Source organism: Camelina sativa, chromosome 13, assembly GCF_000633955.1.
Source record: "Camelina sativa cultivar DH55 chromosome 13, Cs, whole genome shotgun sequence".
Lineage (NCBI taxonomy): Eukaryota > Viridiplantae > Streptophyta > Magnoliopsida > Brassicales > Brassicaceae > Camelina > Camelina sativa.
Window position 1 is genome coordinate 16,031,670 of NC_025697.1, and position 12,512 is coordinate 16,044,181.

The window sequence follows — 12,512 nt, forward strand, 5'->3', positions numbered from 1 at the left end:
ACTCGACCGAGCACATGGTCGAGTTGACCGAGCCGCCTCCATATTTTGTTTGCTAGCAGATTTAGGGCTTCCCCACCTTTCTATAGAAGTCCCTTGTACCTCATGGCCGTTCACAAGTGAGAGAGTCAGGAATAATATCTAGTAGCCACAAAAACCTAGTATTTACCCTTTTGGGTTTATCTACTTTTTGCTTAGATCATTAACCACTTTTGTACCAAAACCAAGAATCTTTTGATACTTGTTGGTTCCATAACTTTCTAAGTATTAAGAATTTGAGTTTGATTTCTTCTTCAATATTGTAGATCTCTATCTCATCTTTCTAATCATGCAAGTTTCATTGATTTATGGGTTTATGATTTTGTTCATCATGTTTTGTGATTGTGAATAGTGGCTTAGGATCTTAAGGATGGATTAGGCTGGGTAAAGGTTATGGGTGTTTAGATTGATCAAGCTTGTTTGTTATATATCTCTTCTGGATTAGATATGCTCTATGCTATCCTTATACTGAGAGGGTGAGTATAGATCTCAGGCTTCTTAACATCACACCAATGTTTAAGTTGCTAGATAAGGCTAATGCTGGAGATTATCATGAAGCATGCTAAGAGATTAGATGTTTTGTTTGATTTTTGACAATAATGATCTGGGTTTTAATGCCTGCTTTTATATGTAATAGCTAGGGAGAGCTAGGTCTAAGAGTATCTAAGCTTGATTGTTATTGCCATGAGAATGGATTAACAAGTCTTGGAAGATCATTGTCTAGAGATAGCTCATTGTTGATTGAGGTTTGTTGGTCAATCTAGATAACCATAGCTTAAGCCCAACCCATGAATCCATCCTTAGGACCTTTCTTTGTTTATTGACTTCCTGTTTTAATCCTGTTAATTGTTTGCTGTTTGATTCACTTTTGCTTGCTCTGTTTTCATTGTTGTCCTGTCTCTGTTTTACATCCGCATTCCCACTCGACCTACCACTCGATCGAGCATCCGATCGAGTGTCTGTTCGAGCTCCATCCAGAGTTTCTTGTTTTAGTATCTTTACATTCTGCATTTCATCATTATCATTAGATTGCTAGATAAAAACATTCATCACATTTGGCTTGACTTAGATAAGTATTCACATCATGATTGTTTGCATCACACTCATTATGGATTGACATCCCTTATGCTACAACTACATAAGGGTAATTGAAACACCTTGCATCCACCTGTTCATCCATCATCTCTACCATCATTCATCAACACCCATACAAAACACCATGTTTCAATTTGGCGTCATTGCCATTTGAGTGTTTGTTTGTGACATTTAGGATTTATACAAGTCTAAGATTAAGTTATATTGTTCCTTTGATCACTACTGATTAAGATTCTTCATCTGCTTGTTTGTTTTGAGTCTCAGGTACTAACTCGACCAACCACTCGACCGTCTGCACGATAGAGTACCTGATCGAGTCACAACCCGGATTCAAAAGGAATACTCGTCTCAGTTAGTTCAACCTTCAACTCGCTCGATTGAGTGTCTGCTCGATTCAGTAATCATGTTTCCAAGCTGTATGTTCCATTATGTACCCACGCAACAGCAACCAGGATTCCAGGCTCAATTGTATCCCCCTCCAAGATTCCAGACCTCACATGCCCAAAAACCTGACTTAGGAGTTATAATGTAGCAACTTTTGTTTAGACAAGTAAATGGGCAGATTGAGGACGCAAAGCGGTTTCTTGAGCTGAACCAAACGTTGAATTATTATTCTAATGACCTGAATAACAAGTTTGAGAGTCTGAACTCTAAGGAACCACACGATCAAAACCCAAGGGAGTTTTTCCTAAAGCTATTCATCTCTATGAGGAAGCTGTCACTGAGGGCAGTGAGGTTCAAGCTGGGGAGGATTCGTCACTAATTGAAGCTCCGAGTAAAGGTTTTACATAGCAGACTGAAGCCGGCAAAGCACTCGACCAGGTGCTCGACCACACACACGATCGAGTACCTGATCGAGTCATTGCTACAGAAGCTGTTAAGCCTGTTAGATACATTCCTCCTGCTTACAAACCACCTCTACCATTTCCAGGGCATTTCAAGGAACAAAGGCTCAATGAACTCAGGGAAATAATTGAAAAGAATGAATTGATGGCTTTGAAAGAAGTGTCATTGAGAAGAAAGAAGAAGAGAAGGGACCTGTTGTGGAACATTATGCTCCATATCCTCTCTACAAAGGCATGCTGCTTGAAATATCCACGAAAAAGGCTCAGAATCAGGACAAGAGGGATCTTGAGAAGATTGGGGAAGCTGTTATCCCAACAAAACTAGAAGACCCAGGTCCATTCAACTTACCATGCTCACTGAATTATATGCACTTCAACAAGTGTATATGTGACCTTGGAGCCTTTGTGAGTGTTATGCCCTTCTCAATAGCACAAAAGCTGGGTTATGAAGAGTTCAAGCCAAGCAACCTCTACATTAGTCTTGTTGATGGCTCTAGAAGAGATGTGATTGGTAAACTGGAAAGCTTTCCAGTGAAGATAGCTAAAGCAAGGATACCAACTGACTTCATCATCCTTGATATGGAACAAGAGCTTGATGATCCAATTATCCTTGGAAGGCCATTCTTGGCCATAGCTGGAGCCGTGATAGATGTTAGAAAAGGTATAATCAGCCTGGAAATTGCTAATGGGTTGACTATGAGGTTTGACATCATGAATGCAACAAACCAACCCACCATTGGAGGCCAGCCTTTTGTCATAAAGGATATAGCTGATGCTGAACCAGTAAAGGAAGATGAGGATTCTAAGATCAAGGTTCCAAACAATGAAGAAGCTGTTCAAGGACTTAAGGATACAGTTCAAGAGTTGACTGGTCTAGTGAAGGATCTGCAAGTTCAGTCCAATAAGAGGTCTTTGAAGAAAGCAAGACCAAGACTCAAGCTTAAAAATAAACAAAGTTCAAGTATTAAGGGTGTAGTGATCAAGGATCAGCACCATTGTGATCAATTTGAACCAGGGGGGACTTCATCACCTCCTTGGACTCCAAACCAAGCCTGAAAAGGCATCAAAAGTCAAGCTTAGTGACTTTAAACAAGCTAACTAGGGAGGAAGTCCCTAAGGTATTTCTGTCTATATGGTTTAGGATTTTTGGTATTTTGATTGTTTTTTTTGTGTTCTCATGGTCAGGGAAGCAAGAGAGTCTAAGCAGAAGAACAAAAGATTTCTCAGCAACCAACTCGACCACCCTACTCGACTGAGTACCAGTCGATGGCCATAGTCGAGTTGCCTCCTTCCCCACCTCCAAATCAAGCTCCAAGCTCCAGCTACACATTTGAAAGCATGAATGAGGATGTGGACAGCTTCTTCCACAATCCCTAAGGTACCAACATCAACTTTACTTTGTAAATACCATTGCATCACTATTTTTATTTTGAGTCTTGAATCCTCTTACAAAATTTTATTACACAAGGGACTGTGTAATTTAAGTTTGGGGGAGGGTTTGAGATAGCATTTGACATTGTTTTCTGTTTTCTTATTTCAAATTTTGAGCATAATCATATTAGAACTTGCATTTCATCTATGACATAGAAAAACCAAAAAAAATTAAATTTTTTTCACATAAATCTTTAAAAAAGAAGAGTGTTCATGTAGTTTGCATTGCATATTAGGATTTTGTTTAGCATGTTTCACATAGGACTGTTTAATATTTGCATTAGGGATCTATGATGAGTTTAACCTTGTTAGCTTGCTTAAATTCACTAAACTAGGATCAATGCCCAAGTTAATAGTACTTTGATGCTAGTTGAGTAGCTAGAAGCATAAGGTTGAACCAAACCTTGAATTTCTGCATTGCATTTGGTCTAAATTGAAGCATGTTATGATTTGATACCATTTCCTACTTATAAGAACCCAATATTGACTTTTAATTATCAAATTGTGCATTGCTTTAAACTCATGGATACCATATACATATTTGGATCATCTTTCTCCTTTTTACCACTCTTGTTGATCCAAGTAGCTGATTTAATCATTAAGATTTGTTTCCAATACCCTTAACCAAATCTTCTTTCAAGCCATGTTTATTCTTGTGTGAGTAAGGCCTTTTTGGGATTGAGCTTGGTAGAAAGTGTTAGGCTTGAACTGACAAGAGTAAAGCCTTGTGTAGTTCTAGTTTGCAATTTTCTGGTTTAAATTCTGGGTTTGGGACTTGGTTGGTTTGAAAAAGAAAAGAAAAGAGGGAAAAGAGAAAGAAAAGGGTAGAGTCTTTAGGAGATGAATGTGCTTAAGTAAATATAAGCTCTAGTAAAAGAATGGGAAGTATGAAATTGTTAAGGATGGTTCTGATCAAAGAAAGAAGAAAGAAAAGAAGAGTCTAGCAAAAAGCTTGTATGTCTTAAGAAATGAAAAGAAAAGGAAACCATAGCAAATAAGAAAGAAACCCCATTCCACTAGATGATTCAAATAAGAAACCTCTCCTAAGGCTGAAATACAAAAGAGAAAAAGGACAAAAGAGAAGAGATGAAGTTAAAGGGTAGGACTAGGACATTTTGGGATTAGAATGATAGGATAAACACTTTGGGTACCTTTGGGTAGACAAGGTTTTGTTCTTGTATGTGTCTAAGTGTTCTTACCTTTAGCCTTCTTCTAAAGCTCAATCCATTTTTATGAGAGAATCTTTATATTGATAAGCCTCACTCTAAAGAAAGATCAACATTGTCTCTAAAACCTTTATTACCAAGCCAAATGAGTTTAAAGCATTGCATAAGTTGATTCATGTTATTGTTTAATGAATGTTAAAGGAAATGGTTGATTGGAATGCATGTGGATATCCAAGGCTTAAATCAGTAAAGGTTGAGATAGAGTTGTCTAAAATCATTAAGTACAACTCATTCAACTTGCATCATAGTACTAGTAACTTGGACATTGATTCTAGCTAGTTTATTAGCAAGCTTTAGGAGCTGAGATCCCACTTTCAAACCTCATTCTCTTACTTATGTCTTCTTTATTTGCTTGAGGGCAAGCAAAGACTAAGTTTGGGGGTGTTGATGTTCATATATTTCATCCTGTTTTACCTTAGTATATTCACATCTTTTGCATGATTTACTATCCATTTTGGCCATTATTGAGTAGCTTTAGGACTGTTTATGCATTAGAGTAGATTTGCATTGGATTTGCATAGTTTCTTGCACAAACAGGTGATTTTAGATCCTAAGGAGCATGGAAAGAATGCTGAAGAGGATTGGAGCTATCAAGTGAAGAAAACAAGGGAGCTAGAGCTGAAGAATCAAGGTCCGGGAGACTACTCGACCGCCCACTCGACCAGACACTCGACCGCCCACTCAACCAGACAATCGACCGTGTGCGGAGAAGGACTCGACCAGATGGAAGAAGCAGAAGAGAGGTCACTCGACTGAGCACTCGACCGAGCACATGGTCGAGTTGACCGAGCCGCCTCCCTATTTTTTCTGCTAGCAGATTTAGGGCTTCCCCACCTTTCTATATAAGTCCTTTGTACCTCATGGCCGCCCACAAGTGAGAGAGAGAGTCAAAAATAATATCCAGTAGCCACAAATACCTAGTATTTACCCTTTTGGGTTTATCTACTTTTTGCTTAGATCATTAGCCATTTTTGTACCAAAGCCAAGAATCTTTTGATACTTGTTGGTTCCATAACTTTCTAAATATTAAGAATTTGAGTTTGATTTCTTCTTCAATATTGTAGATCTCTATCTCATCTTTCTAATCATGCAAGTTTCATTGATTTATGGGTTAATGATTTTGTTCATCATGTTTGTGATTGTGAGTAGTGGCTTAGGATCTTAAGGATGGATTAGGCTGGGTAAAGGTAATGAGTGTTTAGATTGATCAAGCTTGTTTGTTATATATCTCTTCTGGATTAGATATGCTCTATGCTATCCTTATACTGAGAGGGTGAGGATAGATCTCAGGCTTCTTAACACCACACCAATGTTTAAGTTGCTAGATAAGGCTAATGCTGGAGATTATCATGAAGCATGCTAAGAGATTAGATGTTTTGTTTGATTTTTGACAATAATGATCTGGGTTTTAATGCTTGCTTTTATATGTAATAGCTAGTGAGAGATAGGTCTAAGAGTATCTAAGCTTGATTGTTATTGCCATGAGAATGGATTGACAAGTCTTGGAAGATCATTTTCTAGAGATAGCTCATTGTTGATTAAGGTTTGTTGGTCAATCTAGATAACCAAAGCTTAAACCCAGCCCATGAATCCATCCTTAGGACCTTTCTTTGTTTATTGACTTCCTGTTTTAATCCTGTTAATTGTTTGCTGTTTGATTCACTTTTGCTTGCTCTGTTTTCATTGTTGTCCTGTCTCTTTTTTACATCTGCATTCCCACTCGACCTACCACTCGATCGAGCATCCGATCGAGTGTCTGTTCGAGCATCCGATCGAGTGTCTGTTCGAGCTCCATCCAGAGTTTCTTGTTTTAGTATCTTTACATTCTGCATTTCATCATTATCATTAGATTGCTAGATAAAAACATTCATCACATTTGGCTTGACTTAGAGAAGTATTAACATCATGATTGCTTGCATCACACTCATTATGGACTGAAATCCTTTATGCTACAACTACATAAGGGTAATTAAAACACATTGCATCCACCTGTTCATCCATCATCTCTACCATCATTCATCAACACCTATACAAAACACCATGTTTCAGATTTCTATAGCTAAAAGCATACTCGGATGCAACCAAGGATACTTGCATATCAAGTACATCGTTCGCTACTAAGGATAAAACATGATACTTAGGACTATTGATCCTCCACCATCCCCAGACATCAAACGGTATACCAAGCTGGTTAGTCATTGAATTTTCCACTTTTTCCTACAGATATAACTTTAACTCTTTCCTTGCATTTTGAAAACCTATCTCATTTACCATCTCATTGCACATAGTGTCCATCCTTTGAGATGATGTTGATGAGACTCTTGTCCACTCTGAGATCCATTCTTCTAAATCCATTTTGTTTCAAAAACTACGATGAGACTCTTGTCCACTCTGAGATGATGTTGCACTCGACTTTGACTGAGAGCATGGCCCAACTGTTGTCGTTTTGTATGTATGACATCTTTGAGGAATGCATCATTGCTAGATTTGATGGAATAATAAGAGTATGAAAATGAAGTAATTGCTTGATGATCTGAAGGGATCAACTGAAGAGTGATATTTATAGAGAACTTAGATGTTTAGGATGTCATCTTGATCGAGTATTAAAAATCATAGAGAAGAAGTACAATATCTTAGATATGATAAACAAATAAGGATTCTTCATTAAAAATTACGATAAATGATATCATATTTTTAGTTAAGATTAGACTGTTAATAAGTTATGTATCATATTTTCTATATATACTGTTAATAAATTATGTAACAAACCTTACACGATAGATTCAACCTTAACCATTCATTTTGTTTGGGATGTAGTTAAAGCTAACTAAATGTATGACTGAAGATTTCACGCAATTTTGTTTAGAAAATATGTGAAAATCGTATATATAGAGAATATAATCGAATAAAGAGATAATATGCATTTAGTTAGCTTTTAATTACATACCAAACAAAATGAATGGTTAAGGTTGAATCTATCGTGTAAGGTTTGTTAAAAATAGATTAGTTACTCAGTTTAATTTTAGAAAATATTTGATCCACTTAGGATCTATGTTAAACGTGTGAATCCATGATCTAATTTTCCAGTCGATTAAAGTTGATAAATGATTTAACCTTTTCAATTTTAATTAAATGACTAATTTTTTTGGTGAAAATTTTCGTAATAACTAACAACATATCTTATTATAAGAAGATTTTTAATAATTTATATAGCCTTTCTAAGTAAATAGTAACACATACTTTGAAAACTTAAATTATTAACTCATTGCATTTTTCTTTTGATAATAGTATAGATTTACATTATTTATTTTAAAACTTCAATCTATTGCATATACGGAAAAAATCAAAGTTTTCTTCTACGCTGCACAAAATCACCAGAAGAGTGACATTTTGCGTTCCCGAAGTGGAAACGGAAGCGGAAGCGGAAGCGTCGAGAATCACTTGGAATCGTCTAGGAATCACGATTTTAGAAGTGAGGCGTTTAGAAGCCTGGTGGAATCGACGATTCGGAACTGGAAGCGTCAATGGAGTTGATCGAAATCGTTTGGTAGTGTTTCAGAGAAGATGAAGTCACTAGCTATTGGGCTTATATTATCATTATTTGTTTTGCGGCCCAAGTTCAACTTAACCCATATATAAATTTCTATTAAACTTAAATGTAAAAATTGATTACAAGGTTTATTAGTTTTTCTATGTTAAAAGCTAATAGGTTAAAAGTTAAAAAAAATTTATAATAGATAACCATGGAACTGGCAAAAATATATAAACTAACTAGAGTATATATATACTAGATAACTATGAAATTGAAAAATAGAGCAACTTTGGTAGATAACCATGGATTTAAAAAGAATAGAGAGAATAGCCTTGTGTCAGAATTCATTGGTAAATAACGTTTTGTGGAGTGGGGGAAATACTAAAATATCTCTATGTTATTTTTTTTTTACAAAATGGAACACTTATCACTTACGAGATCTGGTGTTATAAACTCATATGATTCTACAAAATAGCATGATATATTGATATAATACATGTGATGGTTGTGTAAAATTATTAAAATTCATGTGTTTTTATGAAATAACATGATATATGGACAAGATATGTGTGTTGTTGTGTAGAATTATTCAAACTCATGTGATTATGTGAAATAACATGATAAATGGACAAAATATGTGTGTTGGTTGTGTAGAATTGTTAAACTTCATGTGATTATGTGAAATAACATGATATATGGACAAAAACATCACGTGATTCTGTTTCATAGCATGAAATTTTTATACGTGTTTTGAAAATCAGATCTAATTTGATGTTACGTTGGTGAAAATCAGATCTACTTTGATGTTACGTTGGTGAGAGAAGGATAGATTTCGAGAGAGAAAGAAAGAGAAAATTGGTGGTAAAGAGATCTGATGAAAGGGAGATAAGGGAAAAAAGAAAAAAAAAAGATTAAATCTGAGGGTGGTAGAGACAGAAAAATTAAGAAGAATTGAAGAGATTGTGGATATGGTGGTGGTGGCTGTCCGCTGGCGTGAGTAAGGTGGGTATGGAGGAGAGAAAGTGTAATGCTCGCGAACCAAAACTTAGTTTTTTGGGGGTGGGTGTCGATCGACACTCATGGTGGTGTCGGTCGACACCACTTTTTTTGGTTCGACCAGATTGATTTAATTATTGATTTGGACCGGTTTGGTTTAGGGAAAACCATCTAACCGAGTTATTAAGGGAGAAAACGACCTAGGTCGTGGTTGTTTTGTCTCAAGCCGTTTTTGAGAAAAATACAGAGAGAAAAGGAGAGAAAAAGGTTTCTTAAGGTTTTGGAGAGAGTTTGTGAGATTTGAAAGGGTTTTTGGAGAGATCTTGCTGTGAGAGTGAAGATCCAAGGCTAGGAACGTGGTGGGAAGGTTTTTGTGGTGTTAGCTTCGTCTTTTGGGCTTATACCTCATTGTTGGATAAGGTGAGTGCATGAACATGGCTTATCTAAGCTAAGATCTCTGTTTCTGTGATATTGTGTGTTGTTTGGTTGTTTGTTTTGGTTGTATGTGAGTTTTTCGTATCTCTTGAGGCTTGGATTCGTTCCTGAGATTGTGTGGGACGAAAAGGAGCAGTTTGGAGGCGAGATTCGGAGGTTATGTTCGAAGGAAATCAATGCTCGACAGTGGTGTCGGTCGACACTAACGAGAGGACGGCTCGGGAACTTAGCGAGTGTCGGTCGACACTAACGCGAGGATGGCTCGGGAACTTAGCGAGTGTCGGTCGACACCATGTGGAAGTGTCGGTCGACACCGTTAGGGTTTCGGGGGTGTCGAGCAGGTGTTGGTCGACACCCAAGTGGTGTTGGTCGACACCAGATATCCAGTGTTTGTCGACACCTTCTGGTTTCGATCGACACCCTTCTGACAGTAACCGGATCGTGTCGGGTCACTTGTTCATGTTCCTGGTTTGTTTTATTGTTGTTGTTTGTGGCATGAGAGATCTTATTGCTTGTGTGTATAGCCCAGTAGATGGGAGGATTGCCTCACTCAGTATTTATCAAATACTCATGCATCTCAATTTGTGTTTGTGGTGCAGGTAAAGGCAAAGTGTGATCGTGGAATCAAGGCAATGAAGAGGAAGATGTTCTAGGGACTCGATTGATTGTTGTCTGGCATTGCTAGGTTGCTAGAGTTGGGTCTTTAGAACTTGTTAGGTTGCCGGTTCCTTGGTTTCCTGTTGTTTGACATTGAAATGGTTAGGATTGGTTATTGGTTATTCTATTATGGATTATTATTGGATTATTGGTTCTGCTGGTTATTTAATTGGTATTGTTATTCCGCTGTTGTTTGTGATTGTGGTTAGGTGGCTAGTGTGTATGGACCACTAGTCATAGTTATTTATTATTATTATTATATTATTATTATTTATTATTAAAAAAAAAAACGGGTCAGGTCGTTTCAGTTTGGTATCAGAGCCCTTACGGCTCTAGGTTTGGGTTCACTAGGTTTCTGTTGTGTTGTCTGGGATTGCATGTCATGATTGATTATGTGAGTTAGTCAGTTGTGTGTGGCATGAAGTCCTAGAACATCTTTTTCGAGCCTACTGTGTGATTCCACGGTGAGTTATTGTTATGTTTCTTTGTGTGGTTTTGATTTGTTTTATGCTTGTTAACCTCTGTTCTTGGAAGATCAGTGGTTAAAGGTGTTTGAGTTGCTGGTCGTGGACGTGGACGTGGGCGTTGTTGTGGCCGTGGTCAGGCAAGTTCCCGAAGACAGCGAGTGTGTGGTCCAGAGTTCCACGAGGAGGTATGTCAGAGGGTCGGAAGCGTATCAGGAGGGACCAGAGAGGGTTTTAGCCGGTGAGTGTGCCAGATGTACTGGGAACCCAAGTGTGGGGTTGCAGCGGGTGAAGCCCAGGGTCGAGATGATCGCTTGGCGGATCTGTTGACGTGCTGTTGGACCGGTGACCGTGAGGGGTACCAGTGCAGGCTCCAGTTGTACCGCATGTGGCGGGGTGCAGCCGAGGGCTGAGGAGGTTGAGGATTTTTCCATCTTATGTTAGGAGGATGGAGCAGTTGTAGATGACTGGTGCGAGATGCTTCATGAGAGTTGTTGAGCGTAGGGAGGCGGATAGGTGGACATATGTTTTTGGAGCAGATATTTTGCTGTTTGGTGGTTAATCCAGTTGAATGTTAAAAGTTGAGTGGGCAGGTGTAACATTGCAATGTTATACTCGGACCACATGAGGTACTTTTGGTCAGAAGATGTTTATAGTCGTTAATGATTGTTGCTCCTGAAGGGATGGTGGTTTTCCCAGAATACTGATAGCTCGAGGGGCTGTGGGCTCCGAGAGTGGCAGAGGGGATGATGTTCTCCTGAGGGGATGATTAGTTTCTCTGATACCGAGATCTTGAGGATTATGGTCTAAGAGTGAGATGGTATAACTTGAAGATGGTGGTCTGAGAGTGAGATCGGTATGGCTCGAAGGTTGTGACCTAAGGGTGGAAAGTTGGGAGCAAGCAATACCTAGGACGTGAGTATAAACAAACCGATTGAATGTAGACCTCGAGAGATTGACAGTGGTTTAATCTCGGATTTTAGATGTGTTGACCAATGGGTCATGGTTTTATTGACCGGAGCGGTTATGAATGTGTGGCTGTTGCGCCAGGATTATGAGTCCGGTGGTGCTGTAGTCCCAGGAAGGGGAATTGCAGCAGGTTTGAGCCGGGAAAGGCATGTTTGCCAGATACATAAGTTCACGAGAAGCCTTCATGGCAGGATAATCTAATCGTTGCGACGATGTTGGATTACGTTCATTGGAGATGGACAAGGTTGCTAGATTCAAGGTTTTGGTAAGCTTGCTGTGGGAAATAAGGCAAGTGGTTTGAGTTGGCGGCTTGCAAATAATTTGATGCGATGAATCAGAATGTGCGAACGTATGGTACTTGTTTCTTTAATTACGCTCGTATTGATGATTTGCTGTGGAGAATTGCTAAGCGAAAAGCTAACTTTCTAATAAGCTATCTTGTGGAAGTTTCCCTAAGAGGCAAGTTACTAGAGGTTCTTGGATGGACAAGAGGTGTGGATATCCGGGTGGTGGTGAGTTGATGTCAGCATACTTGATTATTAGTCTAGTAGAGCTGAGGAAGAAAATTAGGGATTCTTACGTCTTATCACTTCACTGTGGGGAGCATCGGTATTGTTCGTCAAGTAAAAGGACGTGGTATGGGTATGAGTTCGTGGCGATGCCGTTTGGGTTGACTAACGCACCAGCTGCGTTTATGAGATTGATGAACAGCGAGTTTCAGGAGTTTCTGGACGTGTCTGTCATCATTTTCATCGACGACATCCCGGTTTATTCTAAGAGTCCTGAAGAGCATGTAGTGCATTTGAGGGCAGTTCTGGAGAAGCTG